The sequence below is a fragment of the Dermochelys coriacea genome, chromosome 11 (assembly GCF_009764565.3).
Source record: "Dermochelys coriacea isolate rDerCor1 chromosome 11, rDerCor1.pri.v4, whole genome shotgun sequence".
NCBI lineage: Eukaryota > Metazoa > Chordata > Testudines > Dermochelyidae > Dermochelys > Dermochelys coriacea.
In genome coordinates this window covers 17,197,756-17,217,544 of record NC_050078.2, presented here as the reverse complement: position 1 = coordinate 17,217,544, position 19,789 = coordinate 17,197,756, and the positions used below count along the sequence as shown (strand labels likewise).

Below are 19,789 nucleotides of genomic sequence, written 5' to 3'. Positions count from 1 at the left end.
CAATCCTAATCACGCTCATTCCTTCCAATAATCATGACTGGCAGGGATTAGACTGTGTTTCCCTCTTCCCTGCCTCATCCCCGAGGGACTGAATTTAATACACTCTTTAGTTTTAGTTTCACACCAGGACACTAAAGGCTCCTGAAGTAATTCCTGGGCCCATTGATTTAGGGGGGTTGTATGGGTTAGGAGAACTTCACAGTACAATGCAAGTTTTTTTTTCCCCAAATAGCAGAATAACTTTAGCAGCTGTAATCATGCCAGGTCCTGTATGATGAGCTGTTCTAATACTAAATCCAAGAAAAGTGAGTTCAAACAGTAATTTTTATTAACTAGACAAGTTCAGGTCACATTTTATCTCAAGATAAGAGGAGCATTAGAAAAATATTATTAAGCAGCCTCCTCATATTCAGTGGTTATCTCTACACCTAGGCAGCCCAAGTACATAATGAACAAAGGATGCCACAACTGGATAATCAGCACCTATTTCAATGGATTATTTATGCAGTCCTGTTTCAGAGAAACCACCTCAAACCTCGCAGAACTTCAAGCCCTGTAGCCCCAGTCATCTTTCCTTATGTTTGATAATTCAAATTTGTTCTGCTCAGACAAGCTTTCTATTACTACCCAATTTCTTTCACTTAATTTTACTTTATAAAAGTGTGAACAAAGATTACATATGCATGACTGAATCATGGAAATGAAGCTAATTAAAATTTGCTGCTTGCCATCAAAGGGAAGAAAGAGGGGGGGTCCAATAGGATTAGATCTCCCCCCTTTTTCCACACCAATTATAAAATGCATATGCAATTTTGCAGTTTTCAATATTATCTTTCGAATATACACAATGTTTATTAACTCCCTTTATTAGAGTTTAGTACCACAGAGGGAATAAGAGTGGAAAGAGAATATTTCAGTGCCCATAAACTGAGACCATAAAAAAGAAGGTACATAGGAACTGCCATATCAGATCAGAACAATTGTCCATCTAGTCCAGGATCCTCTCAGGAAAGTCTGAAATATCTATCGTGGGTAATTATGCAATAATATACCTATATGGGAAGATTCTTCCTAACCACAGATAGTTAATGGTTGACTGCAGTATGAAGGCTCTCATATATTTTTATCCTAATTAGTGTAGCACTAGATTATATATTATTATTCACATGAATGTCTAATCTTTTGGAGGATCTTATTAAGCTCTTTGCCTTACAAATATCTTGTGGCAATGAGTTCCACCAGTCAATTTTTTATTGTATTCCAAATTTTCTATTATTTTTAAATTAATTTCCATGGATGGACCCTTGTTCTTGTATAAGAAGAAATGGTTCTTTACAGCACCCAGTTGATCTATGTACTGCTCATTGGGTTGGTCACCAGGAGTTCACCAACTCTTGCAATTTTATTACAACTCTTATGCTTTTGGGGTAGGGGAGTTGGGTTGTTTTTTTTAACCTGTCTAATGAAAACATGATGAAAGGCTGCAACTCATGAATCTTCCCTTACCCAAAATGGCCACAATCTCCTATTACTATCAAGGGGACTGAAGCCAGCAAGATGGTCACCATTTCCTTACAGTCTATCTGCAAGGAGAAGTGAGGCTGCCCTTAATAAAGAAATTGTCTGCCACCTCCCACTGTTTTCAATAAGGTTGACTTTTCAATCTGAAATTATAATGCATGCTTTGGCAAATGAATAGAGGGGAGTTACAAAGTCAAAAGACAGACTACAAATATTTGATTTTTTTAAGTCATGATTTTTTGGGCTAATCTGATTATTTTTGAGGGTCTTACTCATGATTTATGATATCTTGAGTTTGATAATACTGGTGGCCAGTCATCAGTGTTGTGGAGAAGCCCACATATGTAAGATAGCATTTCTTTCCACTGTTAGCACACAGCAGTGCTGGCAGGCTGCAGTCAGCACTTTATCAACCAGACAATGATGGTAATGCAGGAAGCTAAAAAAAAAAAAAAATGATTAAGTGCAGGCAAGGTAGATGCAGATCTGACATTCTACCTGCAGCCTGCTCTCTCCATTGGCCAGATAACATTAACTCCTGCAGTGTTCAGAGGAGACACTTGGGGGAGCTGTAGGGAAAGAAGGACAGAGTCCTGCTTCCCCCACCCCCAGGCAATGTGGGGCAGGGACAGAGTGGTAGCCCCAGGCTGGGAGCGGAGGAGGGGGTGTCACTGGGCAGGGAAGACACATGGGGTGATCACATGTTCTCCCCTTTAGATTGTGCCTCCCCCAACTATGGGGAGGCACAAGTCATCTATTATGCATTTTTTTTATAAGATACTATGAGTAATGGGCAGGGGAGGGGGCATACAAATACATAGATAGGTAATACAGATTATTGTGGCTGGAGTAATGCTTATGTAAATAGTTCTTCTATGGTTAGATTTCTGCTTTAATTTCTGTGTGACTTTAGGGCAAGTCTACACTACAAAATTAAGTCAACCTAGGTTACATCAATGTACCACCACCCCAATAATTACATCTTTTTGCAAATCCACACTATGCTCCTTGCATTGGTGGTGCACTCTTCACCAGGAGCGCTTGCACTAATTTAACAGTCAGTGTGGGGCATTGTGGGATAGCTTCTAAAAGGCAGCAACAGTCAATGTAAGCAACACAATGTCCACGCTGACACTGCATCGACCTAACTACATCAAGGCTACACCTCTTGCAGAGGTGTAATTATCAAGTTGGTGTGATGGGTTCCCCCCAGGGTGCTAGCTGGAACTGGGGTACCACTGTGCCCGCCTGACCCACCAGCCTGGGCTCCCTTTACACTGTACTGCTATGACCAGCCTGCCACGCCCTCTCCCAGGCTCCAGTCTGCACCTTCATCAGCACACATACAGGTAGGGACACATCCAGCTGCAGAAACATACATACGCTGTGATCAGCTCTGCATGGAAAGGCTTCAGCTAAGGAACTTCCCAGCCACTTAGACACTCACCCCCCTCGGGAGTGTAAACCCAAAATTATACCCCCTTGCGCTGCACAGGAAACTGAACAGCATAAGCTCATGAAATTCGCCCCCTCCCTCAATGTGAAGAGGAATATACAACAGCTTTCTGCCCCAAGTTATAACTCCCACACACTCAGTTGTAATAAAGTAAAAACACATTTATTAATTACAAAAGATAGATTTTAAGTGATTATAAGGAATAGCAACCAGATCAAAACAGATTACCTAGCAAATAAACAAAATACAATCTAAGCTTAATATACTAAAGAGATTGGATATGAGTAGCATCTTCTCACCCTAAATGATGATTTAAGCAGGTTGCAGAGATTCTAAAGGGGCCAACTGCCCTTGCTTGCAGCTTAAAAACCCCAGGTATTCCTCTCACAGGCTAGAAACCCCTCTACCCTGGGTCTAGCACTTCCCCCCAGTTCACTCCTTGTTCCTCGTGTGTTTCCAAGAGTCTCCTTTGGGTGGGGAGTCAGTGAAGAACCTCAATGATGTCACTCCCCTGCCTTAAATAGCTATTGCATATGGCGGGAACCCTTTGTCTCCAAGGGTTCCCACACCTTTTAGTGGAAAAACACTTGTGTTCCAAGATGGAGTCCAGTACCAGGTGATCTGGTCACATGCCCCTGTAGTATTATAGCAGCCATGACTCGGAGGCTGTTTGTAGCATCCTCAGGAAGGCTCCCCAGTGGCAGATAAACTTCTTTGAAGGCCTATTGTTTTCTCTAATGGTCCCTACCAGCCAGCCATCTAGACTGATTGAATTCTACCTAGAGGGCATTCCTCAAGTGTAAGCACATCTGTAATAGATGCACAGACAATATTCCTAACTTCAGATACCAAAATGCTACATGCAAACAAAGATGATAATCATATTCAGTAGATCATAATCTTTTTAATGATATCTCACATGACCTATCTTGTATAAAATACATCATAGTTATGCATATCAATCATATCTCTATGAAGAATATGGGATGCGGTGTCACAGTGGGTGAGTTACATCAATGGGAGCTACATTCGAGTGTAGACATTTAATGAGTTATATCAACATAAACTGCTTGACATCAGCCTAACTGTCGTGTAGAGCAGGGCGTAGTTCTGGAGAAAGTTGCTTGATTGATAGTTCGGTAAGCAAAGTCTTCTCTCCCACATAACAGGTATTGCACAGGTAGTTGCAGTGCAACCTTTCCCACATGCTGCCTTGGCAACGCATCTAAGAGGTGAAATGACAGAGCAGTTTCCTTGCCATTCAGTTCTTGGCCAATCTGCTCTCTTGTTAATGGGCCAGTACTACAAAGTGTTCACAGGATCAGACCTCTGAGTGTGGTAGTTGGTAAAAATTGTAAATGGGAACTGATCTAGGAACAACAAACTCATCTGACAGATGCCATCACATTTTATGTAAATTATTTGTAGATTAACCTCTTTCAGTGTGCAGGGATACCATATAGTTACTGACTCATAAGTACATTTTTTCCCAGCTGTGCAATTCCAGGCACACTGATTGGTTATAGGTGCCCAATTTGCATATGAATTATATGGTTATTTCTCAATTACCATACACTATGCTAATCACTGTGTTCTGAATGGCTGACAGCCATTATTAGATTTGCAATCTCTCTGTAGAATTTTTCTCAATAGCCATGTTGTGAATATGCAAATCTGCCCTAATTGACTCTAATAACTCTGCTATGATTGGTTCCCATGTTCAAGGTGCTTGACAGAAACACCTCATCTTCTCACTTTGTCTGGCTGAAAAACTCCAAAACTTGAATGAAAGCTCAAAAGCAAAGAAAACGAGGATGTAAAAGGCTTTTTGTTTATTTAAGTTAGAAATATTTCTGACTCATGTCCCTCTCCCACCACATGTTTTCTCTCCACATCACAGCAGGCCTCTTGTCCTCCAGTATAATAGTCATGCATTTGTCTCTCGTTTGTTTGCAGAGGCAGAATCTCAGCCTTCCCCAGTTCACCTCTGAAACAGAAGGTAAACAAACTGATACTAGAGTTAATCTGAAGGCAAGTCAAAGGCCATGTCTACATTAAGAGGACTATAGCATAGTGTAGATGCAGCCTACACTGAAGGAAGGAGTTTTTCTGTCACTGTAGGAACAGCACCTCCCTGAACAATGATAGCTAGGTTGACAGAAACATTCTTCCATTGACCTAGCTGCATCTACACTGGGGGGTTAGACTGGCTTTCCTTAACTACAGCTAACTAACTCTCAAGTGCGTGGATTTTTTATACCCATGAGCACTAGCTATGTTGACCTAAGTTTTAAGGTAGACCAGGTCTTAGTGGCTTGTCTAGGCAGGAAATGGGGGTGTGGTTTTTAGGGACTTTGCCTTTAACGCTAAGGTTCCCAGAAAGAGTCTGGATGGGTGCTATAAGCTCTTGTTGTCATGCACAGCCGTTGGAGCCAGACACAGAATCTAAATCATCTCTGCAATAACTTAAGCGCTGAGTAATTACTGCCTCCATGGTACCAGGAGTAAAGAATTAAGAGCATACTCGAGTGGAAAAATTGGCAGTTTAAAGCTCCCACAGAGCTGAAACTCTCAGGACATGTGGGAAGACAATTGGAGAAAGTTCAACCGCACTTCACTCTGTATCTGCAAACCACAGGTGCTAGAAAAAGGAACATTCAGAAGGGAGTTATTATTGACAGTGACTGGTTCTGAAGCATTTATTGTGTTTAAATAGTTATCAGTTAATTCAGGCGGGGATGGACCTGTTAGTACCAGAAATGTGAGGTGTATTGAAAAATGAGACATATAATTTTAATCTCAGGGTACCACAGGAAGTGAAACTATAGCCAGCATGTGACTGATCTGGGGGTGAAAAAACATCTTGCAATGGGGGGAGGCAGGGTGTAACTCAGTCCTGATAAAGACTAGCTCATGACCAGATTCTAGAACAAAAAGCAAATTTAGAGGGAGACTACGAGAAGACACAGAATTAACCTTAGCAAAGCATTTATAATTTGCCAACAAAAGCCATCCAGTCCTAAAATAAACTCTGAACGGTGGACAGTGCTCTGACACGGGAGCCCATGATTGAGAATCCAAAATACTACAGAAGAGATGTGAGGCAGAAAGGTATGCAGAGCTTAAACCTCAGAGTCCAGCAAAACAGTACAGGACCTGCGCCACTGTGGCAACCCATACAAGCCCAAAGTTCTTCCCAGCACATGAGAAAAACTGCAAGAAAAGTAGGGCTGTCAGCGATTAAAAAATGATGTCGTGATTAATCACTTGATTAAAAAAATGATCATGCTTTTAAACAATAATAGAATACCATTTATTTCAATATTTGTGGATGTTTTCTACATTTTCAATATATTGATTTCATTACAGCAATGAATACAAAGTTACAGTGATCGTTTTATATTTATTTTTGATTGCACTGTAAAAAACAAAGAAATAGTATTTTTCACCTAATACAGTGCTGTAGTGCATCTCTTTATCATGAAAGTTGAACTTACAATGTAGAATATGTACAAAAATCTGCATTAAAATAAAACAATGTAAATTTTAGCGCTGCAAGTCCACTCAGTACTTTCTTGTTCAGCTAATCCCAGACAAACAAGTTTGTTTACATTTGCAACGAAAGCTGCCCGCTTCTTGTTTATAATGGCACCTGAAAGGGAGAAGCAGGAGTTCGCATAGCACTGTATGTCTAGATGCGCTAAAGATTCATATGTCCTTTTATGCTTCAAAACCATCCAGAGGACATGCATTCATGCGCTGATGATGGGTTTCTGGCTAGATAACAATTCCAAAGAAGTGCAGATGATGCATGTTCATTTTCATTATCTGAATCAGATGCCACCAGCAGAAGGTTGATTTTCTTTTTGGTGGTTTGGATTCTGTAGTTTCCACATCAAAGCGTTTGTTTCTTAAGAGTTCTGATAGCATGCTCCAACACTCGTCCCTCTCAGATTTTGGAGGCACTTTAGATTCTAAACCCTGGGTCGAGTGCTGTAGCTGTCTTTAGAAATCTCCCATTGGTACCTTTTTGTGTTTTGTGAATCTGCGTGAAAGTGTTCTTAAAATGAACAAATCTCCTGGGTCTCATCTGAGACGGCTATAACATGAAATATATGTCAATGCGGGTACAACAGAGCAGGGGACGTACAATCTCTCTCAGGAGTTTAGTCACAAATTTAATTAACACGTTATTTTGTTAACGAGCATCATCAACCTGGAGGAATGGTGGTCGAAGCACGAAGGGGCGTACGAATGTTGATTATATTTGGCATGTAAATACTTTGCAGTGCGGCTACAAAAGTGCCATGCAATGCCTGTTCTCACTTTCATGGTAACATTGTAAATAAGAAGTGGACAGCCTTATCTCCCATAAAGTAAACAAACTTGTTTGTCTTAGGGATTGGCTGAACAAGAAGTAGGACTGAGTGGACTTGTAGGCTCTGAAGTTTTACATTGTTTTGTTTTTGATTGCAGTTATGTAATAAAAAAAAATCTATCTTTGTAAGTTGCACTTTCATGACAAAGAGATTGCACTACAGTACGTATGAGGTGAATTGAAAAATACTATTTCTTTTGTTTATCATTTTTATAGTGCAAATATTTATAATAAAAAATAATATGTACTTTGATTTCCATTACAATTTGAATACAATATATATGAAAATGTAGAAAAACATCCCAAATATTTCATAATTTTAAATTGGTATTTTATTGTTTAACAGTGCGATTAAAACTGCGATTAATTTTTTTAATGGCAATTAATTTTTTGAGTTAACCGCGTGAATTAACTGTGATTAATCAACAGCCCTAAAGAAAGTGCAATAGATTACATCACTCCGCAAGAGTTTGCACATACCAGCGGAGTGTGCACAGCATGGACAAAGAGGACCACTACAGCACCACTACCCCAGAATAATTCTTCTTAGGAGCAGTGGACAACATGGCAATAGAGGATGATTGGACTATTAATCTGAAAGCAAATGGGACATTTATTGATTTTAGATTGTACACCAGTGCACAAGTCAATGTGCTGCCAGAAACGCTGTTAGTAACACTAAAAGAAATGCCATGGGTAAAAGAAGGTAAATGGATAAAACTCAGGGCTTATAGAGGTGAGTGTATCCTCACTAAAAGAGTATGTGAACAGAATGTATAGGTAATAAATTGGAAAAGATACAATTTGTAATCGTACCAGGGGAAAAAACAACCATTATTGAGTTAAAAGTGTGTCAAGCCCTTGATTTTATCAAGGTGGTGCATTCATTGGAGGGAATGGGGAATCAAATCAGTCAAGGAAGAATTTCAGGGTGTCTTCCAGGGAATAGAGAAACTCTCAGAGTACAGAATAGAGGTGAAAGAGACAAACCACACCCCTATTCATGCCTCTAGGAAAGTTCCTCTGTGCCCTAAGGCAGAGGTTAAAAGATTGAGCTGGATAGGCCTGCTGCTCAGGGAATCATAGGGCAAGTTGAAAGACCAACAGAGGGGGTATCCTTGTTGGTCATTGTACAGGACCAGGGGAGAATAGAACTCTTTGCTTATTTAATTCCTTTTTTGTATACACATATGTAAAAAGGGAACATTTCCCATGATCTACAAAGGGAGCAATTTTGGGGGAAATGGCTGATACATCATTGGAGTTCTGACAGGTGCCCTTAGGAAAATAGAGCACACATCTGTGTATATTCAAAATACAACATTTTTTGATGGCACAGGGAGCACTAAGGTTTTACATACATAATGTTTTGATTTAGTGGAAAAACAGTAGAAGAACACGACCAGAGGCTCCCTGCAGCTTTGGAAAGAAGCAGAGCTGCTGGGCTAAAGCAAAACAAACACAAATGTAAATGCTGTGTAATGGAAATAACATACTTGGGAGAGAACTTAACACTGCAATGCGTACAGGTAGAGCACAGTAAGATTGAGGCCACTGGCAACATTCCTGCCCCAGCAGACAAGGAATGGGTACAAAGATTCCTTGGCATGGTGAATTACGTAAGGAAATTTCCACCCTGTCTAGCTTCCCAAACCAGCAAGGTGAGAGTGCTACTGTGCAAAGATGCCTAATGGTCATGGGATGGAAATCTTAATCAGGAGCTTGAGAAACTGAAGTAGTTAATGAAAGAGCCCAAGTACTATGGCAATAAGTGCAAAACTAAGTTGTTCACAATGCACCCAGGAGGGTATTGGCGCAGTCCTCTTAAAGCAATATGGTCAAAACTGGAGACCAGCAGCTAACAAAAACCGAGTGCCAATACACTGAGAAAGAGGCTTTGGTCTTAATCTAGGGATGTCAAAAGTGTCATGTCTTCATTTATGAGATTTGTGTGTTAACTGCCACTGACCATAAGCCACTTATTGTCATTGTCATAAGAAAGCTCCCCTCACTCACCTGCCCCCTAACAATACAGAGGATATGTATTACCTGAAAATTGAACACAACCTGGGAGAGATTTGGTGGTCTGGGATGCTGGAACAATTTTTACAGTGGGGATGCTGAGAGCTATTGAACCAAACTGTAAACCCTGTATATGATGGAAACCACTTCAAGCCAAGGGGGTGCAGCAACGCCCTCCAGCATCCCTAGTTTCAGCACCTATGTTAGTGGTCGTAGATACACAGTCTAGAGCGTTTGACCAAAGTGTAGTGGAGCAAAGTCCAGAATTAGATGTTGTACATATCAGTCTGATTTAAAAAACAAAAAAACGGAGACCTCTCTGGTCTCAGAGAAAATTTGGACAGTGATTCTGAGAGTTACTGCCCAAGAGGAGACCCTGCAGAAAATAATTAAGACTGTTAGCACAGTGCCGCTCGGATGGCATATTCCCCGTTTACAGTACAATCAATAGAAGAGGGAGTTCTCAAGTCCTAGATGAAAGGCACCAAGATGATGTTTCCTAAGCCGCTACACAAAAATATGTAACAAAGAATACAGGAAGATGTTTAGGGGTTGAAAAATCTAAGAGATGGACCAGCAGTATTTTACACTGGTATAAAATGAACAGTGACACTGAAGAAGCTATTAATGCTTGTTGCAAATGAGAAACATACAGGCCAAAACAAGTGAAAGAGCCCTGTTGGTGGCACAGGAAAAATTGCTCCCCTGGAGCAAAATAATGGAGCGCTGTGAAGCTCTTGATGTTCTGCACAGCCAGCTGGAATCAGACATAGTATAAAGCAGAGCTTTTGCAAGAATATAAAGCACTGAGTGATCACGGAAAACCACAGTGGGTTCAGGGGGAATAAAGAAATAATGGCAAAGAAAATGGGGGAAAGACCAAAAGGCTTTTAAACATTTTTAAAAATCAAATTGATTTCAACAATTCATGTTGGCTTTTGTAGTTATTTTTCATTAACAATTCAAATATCTAATAAAAATTTTACTCAGTAACTGGAGGGGGCTTCCAGTTTTCTCAGATCTAACAATCTCATTCCTTACTGGTTTTGACCTCAGTTTATTTAGTCCTCCTTAATGTTATTGTGTCAATAAAAAAAAAGTTATAGTAAATAATAGAAAATAGATATTTAATAAATCAAAAAGATTCCTCCCCTCACCCCAAAAAATTAAAACTGTATGTTTGCTTTTTAAATACCCTTTTGGCTAGGTCTTCAATAATATATTACAACTGCTCTGCCATTGACTACTAGATGATTTCCTTTCTGGAAATAGGCTAGACCTGGGAAGCATAATATAACCAATTTACTCAGCGTTTTCTGGGGTGGTGTCATCAGGTCAGAGTATCACATGCAATAATATCAATCTTGTGAATGCCTTATTATAATTATTATTTTATTTTTTTCTTATCAGGAAACCCCATTCAAGATTGTATGTTGCATAATAAAAGACAGCAGCTGCCCCAAATTACTTAGTCTAAATAGACAAGACAGACAAGGGAATAACGATACTTCTTTTCTTCCAAACTGTTTTATAGATAGGGCAGTAATAGATTTACACAAGGTCACATAGGAAATCTATGGAAGACCTGAGAACTGAACACAGATCTTCTGAGTTCCAGCCAGCTTCCTGTCCTATAAGATTATTTTTTCTCCTACTCTCACATTAGCAACAGAAAGGAGTACTTGTGGCACCTTAGAGACTAACAAATTTATTAGAGCATAAGCTTTCGTGAGCTACAGCTCACTTCATCGGATGCATTTGGTGGAAAAAACAGAGGAGAGATTTATATACACACACACGAGAACATGAAACAATGGGTTTATCATACACACTGTAAGGAGTGATCACTTAAGATAAGCCATCACCAACAGCAGGGGGGGAAGGAGGAAAACCTTTCATGGTGACAAGCAGGTAGGCTAATTCCAGCAGTTAACAAGAATATCAGAGGAACAGTGGGGGGTGGGGTGGGAGGGAAATACCATGGGGAAATAGTTTTACTTTGTGTAATGACTCATCCATTCCCAGTCTCTATTCAAGCCTAAGTTAATTGTATCCAGTTTGCAAATTAATTCCAATTCAGCAGTCTCTCGTTGGAGTCTGTTTTTGAAGCTTTTTGTTGAAGTATAGCCACTCTTAGGTCTGTGATCGAGTGACCAGAGAGATTGAAGTGTTCTCCAACTGGTTTTTGAATGTTATAATTCTTGACGTCTGATTTGTGTCCATTCATTCTTTTACGTAGAGACTGTCCAGTTTGGCCAATGTACATGGCAAGGGGCATTGCTGGCACATGATGGCATATATCACATTGGTAGATGCACAGGTGAACGAGCCTCTGATGGTGTGGCTGATGTGATTAGGCCCTATGATGGTATCCCCTGAATAGATATGTGGACAGAGTTGGCAACGGGCTTTGTTGCAAGGATAGGTTCCTGGGTTAGTGGTTCTGTTGTGTGGTGTGGTTGCTGGTGAGTATTTGCTTCAGATTGGGGGGCTGTCTGTAAGCAAGGACTGGTCTGTCTCCCAAGATCTGAGAGAGCGATGGCTCGTCCTTCAGGATAGGTTGTAGATCCTTGATGATGCGTTGGAGGGGTTTTAGTTGGGGCTGAAGGTGATGGCTAGTGGCGTTCTGTTGTTTTCTTTGTTGGGCCTGTCCTGTAGTAGGTGACTTCTGGGTACTCTTCTGGCTCTGTCAATCTGTTTCTTCACTTCAGCAAGCGCTACGATATAACCGCATTTGCTCCAACCCCTCAGACAGAGACAAACACCTACAAGATCTCTATCATGCATTCCTACAACTACAGTACCCACCTGCTGAAGTGAAGAAACAGATTGACAGAGCCAGAAGAGTACCCAGTCACCTACTACAGGACAGGCCCAACAAAGAAAACAACAGAACGCCACTAGCCATCACCTTCAGCCCCCAACTAAAACCCCTCCAACGCATCATCAAGGATCTACAACCTATCCTGAAGGACGAGCCATCGCTCTCTCAGATCTTGGGAGACAGACCAGTCCTTGCTTACAGACAGCCCCCCAATCTGAAGCAAATACTCACCAGCAACCACACACCACACAACAGAACCACTAACCCATGAACCTATCCTTGCAACAAAGCCCGTTGCCAACTCTGTCCACATATCTATTCAGGGGATACCATCATAGGGCCTAATCACATCAGCCACACCATCAAGGCTCGTTCACCTGTGCATCTACCAATGTGATATATGCCATCATGTGCCAGCAATGCCCCTCTGCCATGTACATTGGCCAAACTGGACAGTCTCTACGTAAAAGAATGAATGGACACAAATCAGACGTCAAGAATTATAACATTCAAAAACCAGTTGGAGAACACTTCAATCTCTCTGGTCACTCGATCACAGACCTAAGAGTGGCTATACTTCAACAAAAGCTTCAAAAACAGACTCCAACGAGAGACTGCTGAATTGGAATTAATTTGCAAACTGGATACAATTAACTTAGGCTTGAATAGAGACTGGGAATGGATGAGTCATTACACAAAGTAAAACTATTTCCCCATGGTATTTCTCCCTCCCACCCCACCCCCCACTGTTCCTCTGATATTCTTGTTAACTGCTGGAATTAGCCTACCTGCTTGTCACCATGAAAGGTTTTCCTCCTTCCCCCCCCTGCTGTTGGTGATGGCTTATCTTAAGTGATCACTCTCCTTACAGTGTGTATGATAAACCCATTGTTTCATGTTCTCTGTGTGTGTGTATATAAATCTCTCCTCTGTTTTTTCCACCAAATGCATCCGATGAAGTGAGCTGTAGCTCACGAAAGCTTATGCTCTAATAAATTTGTTAGTCTCTAAGGTGCCACAAGTACTCCTTTTCTTTTTGCGAATACAGACTAACACGGCTGCTACTCTGAAACCTGAAAGCAACAGAATAACCTGTAGCTTTACAAACTCAAGAACAACAAGCTCACCCCTCCACAGAAGTTGCCTTGACTGTTATATTTTTATTAATTAATAATAGTTGAAATACAATTATGGCTGCAAAACACATTCATATTTTACTCTGGCTAAATTTTACTCTGGCTTATATCTGTCTGGAATTATGTTTTTAAAAAAGCAAATCCTGTTCTCTGACCACATGTGATAACATTAAATATTCTTGTTCTATACACAGCCTTCTTTTTCATAGTCAGTGTTGCCCGGGGCACACCCAATGTATTTATCTCTGACAAGAGGAGTGAGTTGGCATCATTGTGACAGGTTGTGTGCCTTCCCCTCATCGGTGTGTAAATGGGTTAAGCTCCTTCACTGGAGCAAGGAAAGAGACTCGCAGAGATTGCAGTAGTTGCTATGTATGGAAGGAAGGGCATTCAGCTATGACTTATTAAAGAGAAAACCTGAAACAAGATGGGTTGGGTTTGGTGGTTGAGACAGGCAAGAAGCAGTCTCTATTGGACTAGAGAGGACTTTTTATCCCCTAAAATCAAGGGACCATGTTTGTTTATATCCTTCCTCTAGATAAAGGAAATATTTATAACTTAAAAACAATATGCCCACTAGTCTCATATAACTGTGAGCTGGCCGCACAGAGAGTGTTTGTTCTGAAATCATCTGTATGGAATCCCAAGTGTCATAAGAGTTTGGAAAATTACCACCTTTAGCCTTGGAACACAAGCTTAGGCACACCCATGCAGGACACATTTATCACCTGCCTGTTTTCTGAACTGTCTGTCAAGACGAATAGTTAATGGCTTTCAAATACACGTCAAACCACCTACTCAAGCCATGGCTTTTTGTCAGTTTTTTAACCCATCCCAGTTAGCTGTGCCCATAACATCCCCTATCTGAGCATGCGGCAGGTCTTGCATTAAAATACTGGTTTGGGCCAGTGTTTATAACAGAGTTTCATCCTTTTGTATATAGCACTATAGCTCTATGCAGGACTTCAGAATTTTTTTCCTCTGACTGGCTTCAGTTTACAAGACATAATAGAACCATTGCGAAAATGCATCATTGCAGGACGTAGCATCTCCACGGCTTGCATTTATGAAACTGCAGGATTAATGTTCCAATTCCTTGGAAGATCCATGGATACAAGCATCCCAGCCATGTTGCCAAAATGTTCCAATTCATACAAGCCATTGGTTCTGTTTTTTTTAAATGACTGTGCAACTTCTGGAAATTGTCCACTTTGATCTCTGCTTTTTTGGGGGAAAATAATTACTGCAGTGTTAAGTTGGCTTCCTGCCACAGGAAGCAATGAAATCCTTGCTAATGCCCATCTCATATTTGTCCTCTTGTCATCTTCAGTACTTGAATTCATGTGCCCAGCTGAGTAGTTATACAGCCATTTTGCATACATTTCAATACTCAGCTGATAAGGTTTATTCTGAAGGATGCTCTTTAGTCCACTTGAAAGCAAACCATGTCAGCTGTGTCACTTTAACAGGGACATTTCCTCTTACCTGTTTCTCATTTACAAATAAATGTCAGATCTCTACACTCAAAACATTTACAATAAATATCAGATCTCTACACTCAAAATATTCTGCCAGTCATTTAAATGAAATACTTTACAGTTTTATAGCATCTTTCCTTTCAAGAGGTTTAACAACCATTAACTAACTCAAACATTAAATTCTCCCATGAAATAAGTAAGGGATATATAAGGACTGCTTCACCTGCTACAGAAATAATGCAGCCACTTTTGGGGTATAGTACAGCAGCTGTTTAACTCAGCAATTCTACACATGTAGAGGATACTATATCCAACCGAACTGTTGGGGAAATCTAAGTAGGAGAATGTAAATATCTGAGTTGAAATTTGGCCAGAACAAAGAAGGTTCAACCCTTCTTGTAAAAAGCACAATGATGTCTTAGTCCAAAAACAAAATCTTCACTGTAGACTTAATCCTGGTGCTCATCACACAGGTCTGAGCACTCAGGTTAGCTTAGCCTGGGTGTTAACAACCATATTGGAAACCCTCGCCCTACTTACTGTATCCTTACTGATGCTATACTCACCCACATATGTTGCTAGAACTTCTGAAAACATAACCCATGGCTCATTGTGCTGCTATAAGTTGAGCCACACTATGATTCTTTCCCAGTGAATTGTGGGGGAACTTGTCTGTCCTTTTGAGAACACGGGGAATTGTGGGAAGACACTGGAGGACTATCAGTGCTCAAATGGTTTAGGCTGTGTCCTCTATGCAAAGTGGGGCAAGGAGGGTGCCCAGCCTGAATGAAAGCTGTACCCAAGCTCTAGTCTATAACATAAGAAAGGCCATACTGTGTCAGACCAAAGGTCCATCTAGCCCAGTATCCTGTCTTCTGACAATAGCCAATGCCCCAGAGGGAATGAACAGAACAGGTAATTGTCAAGTGATCCATCCCCTGTTGCTCATTCCCAACTTCTAGCAAACAGAGGCTAGGGACACCATCCCTGCCCATCCTGGCTAAAAGCCATTGATGGATCTATCCTCCATGAACTTATCTAGTTCTTTTCTGAACCCAGTTATTGTCTTGGGCTTCACAACATCCTCAGGCAAGGAGTTCCACAGGTTGACTGTGTGTTGTGTGAAAAAAATACTTCCTTTTGTTTTAAACCTGCTGCCTATTAGACACACCGTTCCAGACAAGCCAGATACCCTGGTCTGAAAGCATCACTAAACTTGGGTGACAGATTTTTTATGTGTGGATGGGAGGGGAGTAAGGGGTAACACCTGAGTAAGAACCTGACTCAACTCTGCATTGAAGATGCCATACTGGGACATTGGTTCAGTTCTGGCGTAACAAGAGTAGTGCCCTTTCCTTCCTTGCAACACTGAAGTGTTCCATTTACTCTTCTCAGAGAAGCCTGAATAGCTTGTGAGAATCATAGTACAAAAAGGGGAATGGTCCTTGGCCCCATCATAAGCAGCTTTTTAAAAAAAAATCCCACTATTTATGTGTGTTGTAAAATTATAGTTATACTATAGTTGTAGGAAGGTCCACAATTAAGAATGCAGTTGAGTACATAGCCAATATTTAAGGTTATTCAGGTAAATGATGCAAACATTAACATGGACTATACATGTAGTTGTAGAAGCAAATGTTATTAATGGAAAGTGACAGGCTTGACTCCTAATTACCAGTTACACTGGTAATTGGAGTCAAGTCAGTACAGGTAAATTAATAGCAGGCAGACATGTAAGTAAGCCAGTCTATACTCAGAGCACTGAGTGCCTTCATTATGTAGGAGCTGGCACTTAAGATATTTGGTGTAGTTATGTCATATATCCCTGGAAAGCCTCTGCTTCTGACTGGTGGTTAATCACACTTTCTCTGCCTGCAGAGACCTTAGGTGGCTAACAGGCATTTATGCCTTTGCAAATCTCCCCTTAAATGTTGATTCAGTAAGCTGGTTACTGTACTAACCTACTAAACTGACCCTTGAATAAGCTGAAGCCCCACACAAACAGTGACTGGGTATGTAATCCTACATTGCTTTTATACATACTTATATTTGATACCATTTCCAGGCCTGGTAGTTCTAGGGTTATTGTAATAAAAATTGCACTCTCTTGCTGTTGGAGCTGGGATTGGCAGGGTGTAGTAACTTCACGTACCATGGAAGTGGAGCTCTTTTACCATATGTAGGAATGATACAGAAACTGTCACCAGCTGTAGCAAAACCATTAGGACTGTATAACTTCTGTAGGATAAATTGCACAGGGTTCATGTGGAAATGCTCTATGTTATCTCTGTTCTCACTTTCTGCTCTCTGCGCCTCTTGCTTTCTCTCAATTGTTTCTGTCTTTGTTATTTATTGTTTGTATAGTGACAATCCAACAGTATACTATATGCTTTAGACAGCTATAAGGACAAGGTCACTGCTCCCAGGAATTTATGGTGAGATTTACAAAGGCATTTACGTGCTTAAAGATGCAGATAAGTGCCGAATGGGATTTCCACAAGCACTTAAGTAGGTTAAGGCTTTGGGGCAGGAACTGTCTTTTTATTCTGTGTTTGTACAGCGCCTAGCACAAAGGGGTCCTGGTTCATGACTGGGGCTTCTAGGTGCTACAACAATAGCAATATATATAATAAGAGATAAAAAATCATGAGTCAGATCCTAAAAATCATGAGATGTTTTAAAAACACTATAGAGGGAGGGCATTGCCTGTCTTTTTAATGTTTGACCTCCCCCTGCCCATTGCGTGTATGTGTGCGCACGCAAGAGAGAGAGAATTCGTGTTGTCCAGTCTCCCGAATGTATTGGATCAGGTGATTTTGGCCCCTGTTGAAGGAGTTCTCACCTCCACATCTGCCCATCCCCTCTCCAGCAATGAATTCCACCCCCAACTCTCCAAATCTATCCTGTCCCTTCAGTTCCCACATCAATTTGACCCCCTACCAGTTCAGGCTCAGCCCCAGCCCCTCCAGCCTCACCTCTGCTTCTCCTTGTGTTCTTCACCACACCCAAGCCTGCAGGGGGGCTGAGCCCCCTCTCCCACTTCCCAAATTAAGTGCTGCAGGAAGGGAGGGAGAGGAGTAGAGGAGCTGTCCCCATTGCTCATAGGATGGGAGGGCAGGGGAAATGGAGCCTCCCGGAGCTGCTGGGTTCTTCCTGCCAGGGGTGGCAGGTGAAAATTCTCCTAGGGGATGCTAGCACCCTGTCCTGCCTCTTCTGCCCACGGCCCTGCCCATACTTCACCCTTGCTCCACCCCAGGTCCCACCCCTACTCCCGTTTGGCCCCCTCCCTGCTCGCCCCCCCTGCCGCTGCCACACCCCGCATCCCTCCTCTACTCTTCCCTTCCCCTGCAATGCCCCCACTGCCCGCCACTCCCCACGTCCCTCCTCTCCACCACACACCCCTTCCCCCAAGGCACCCGCCGCTTCTGCACTCTCCTCCCCCGCTCCACCCATGACACCCCCACTGCCCACAGGGACAGAGTGAGCAGTGGGTGGGAGGGGCCTCCTGGGGCAGGGGGTGGAGGAGAGGAGGTAAGCGGTGAGCAGCGAGGACCTCCAAAAATGGGAGGGGGGTGGAGTGGAGGAGAGGAGGGACTCAGCCAGGCAGCGGCAGGCGGTGGAGGTTTCGGGAAGGAGAAGACCAGGGACAGGAAGAGGCAGAGTGCAGACAGGGCCACCACGGCCCAGGTGTCTGTCGGTGGCAGCTGCTCCAGGGGAGGCTTAGTCTCCCCTGGCCTATTATACCTGCCACCTATGCTGCTCCCTCCTCTCCTCTCCCCTCCCGTCCTGTAAGAGTGGCTTCAGGTTGCTGAGGGGAGAGGAAGAGGGCGAGAGCTCTTCAGACAGCAGCTCGGATGGGTTGCTCAGCCCTGGATGGTAGGCTTGTGGGACAAGCAGCCAAACAGAGGGAGTTCTGCCCCTAACAGGGCTCAGATTCCTATGCGGGGAGAGCTTCTTGCATCATCATAAGACTGGCTCTAGCCCAGCCAAAATTCAGTTACAAGAAAATCGTGAGAAGTGACAACACTAATAATAATAATAATTCTATTGAAAGTCAACATCATCTAAATATGCATGAGCTAAAAACACAGAGAGGATGAGCTGAAGAGCTGTTCATTTGACCATGTCTCATAAGCACCACGTTTTGTTTGTAACATGTTTTATTGCTTGGAAAGTGGTCTCTGACATCTTGTCATTTCCACTGACAAGTTAAAAAGCTAGGGAGGAATCATAGGTATCTGGGAAAAGGTGCATGTGATAGAGTAATGTATGCCTATATATGGATAGCAGTCTACATATTCCAAGGTGTTTTGTGAACACCATTTTGACTGTACAAGTGTACTGTGCCTTCTCGCTGGCACTGTAGCCTCCATTTTGAGCTGTAACACCCAAGAGGTATTAGGAGGAATCCTTGCACATAGCAAGGGACTAACAATGGGAACAATTAAGTGTGATTAACCTGGATGGGCTTCCATTCAAATGAAAGCACCCTAGAACTATGAGCTGGCTGCAACTAAGGGGAACCAGAGTATTTCCAGGTTGGATGTCAGCAAGGCTGTAACACATACGTGGTACAATGGAGAAGTACACTAGCATGGGGGCAGTGACTCATGCAGCTTGGGCAAAGCAAAATAGGTAGAAGGGGAAGTGGAATGTAAGAAGAGGTAGGAATGAGATTGGGTAGATCCTTGGATATGGCTGCAAAGACCAACAGTCATCCTCCAATTTGGCAGGGGGGGGGACTCAAGACAGCAGGGAGCTACAGGCTGCAATTAACATCAAGCTGTGGTTGCCGTGTCAGCATTATGCAACGTTTAAGTAAAAATAAATTTTAAGTGTTAAACATAAGCTCTTCATGCCTTATGGAGAAAAACACCACAGTAAAAAGCCAGTGGAGGATTGTGAACAGTGATTGAATGTGATCAGAGCAGCCAATTCCTCTTGCAAAGTGAAATTATGAAGGTTTCACTTGCT

The 19,789-nt window shown here is 42.0% G+C and overlaps 2 long non-coding RNA genes across 2 annotated transcripts; both read right to left on the bottom strand.

The window, feature by feature from the left end:
* Nucleotides 1-3,276: 3,276 nt before the first annotated feature.
* LOC122458067 lies at nucleotides 3,277-18,203 on the bottom strand. The gene is made up of 3 exons (XR_006277897.1): nucleotides 18,193-18,203; nucleotides 16,472-16,474; nucleotides 3,277-3,501 (listed from the first exon to the last, which is right to left on the bottom strand). It is a non-coding gene; the product is annotated as an uncharacterized LOC122458067 (long non-coding RNA).
* Nucleotides 4,917-15,455, bottom strand: LOC122458068. The gene is made up of 3 exons (XR_006277898.1): nucleotides 15,382-15,455; nucleotides 8,717-8,800; nucleotides 4,917-4,964 (listed from the first exon to the last, which is right to left on the bottom strand). It is a non-coding gene; the product is annotated as an uncharacterized LOC122458068 (long non-coding RNA).
* Nucleotides 18,204-19,789: the final 1,586 nt, after the last annotated feature.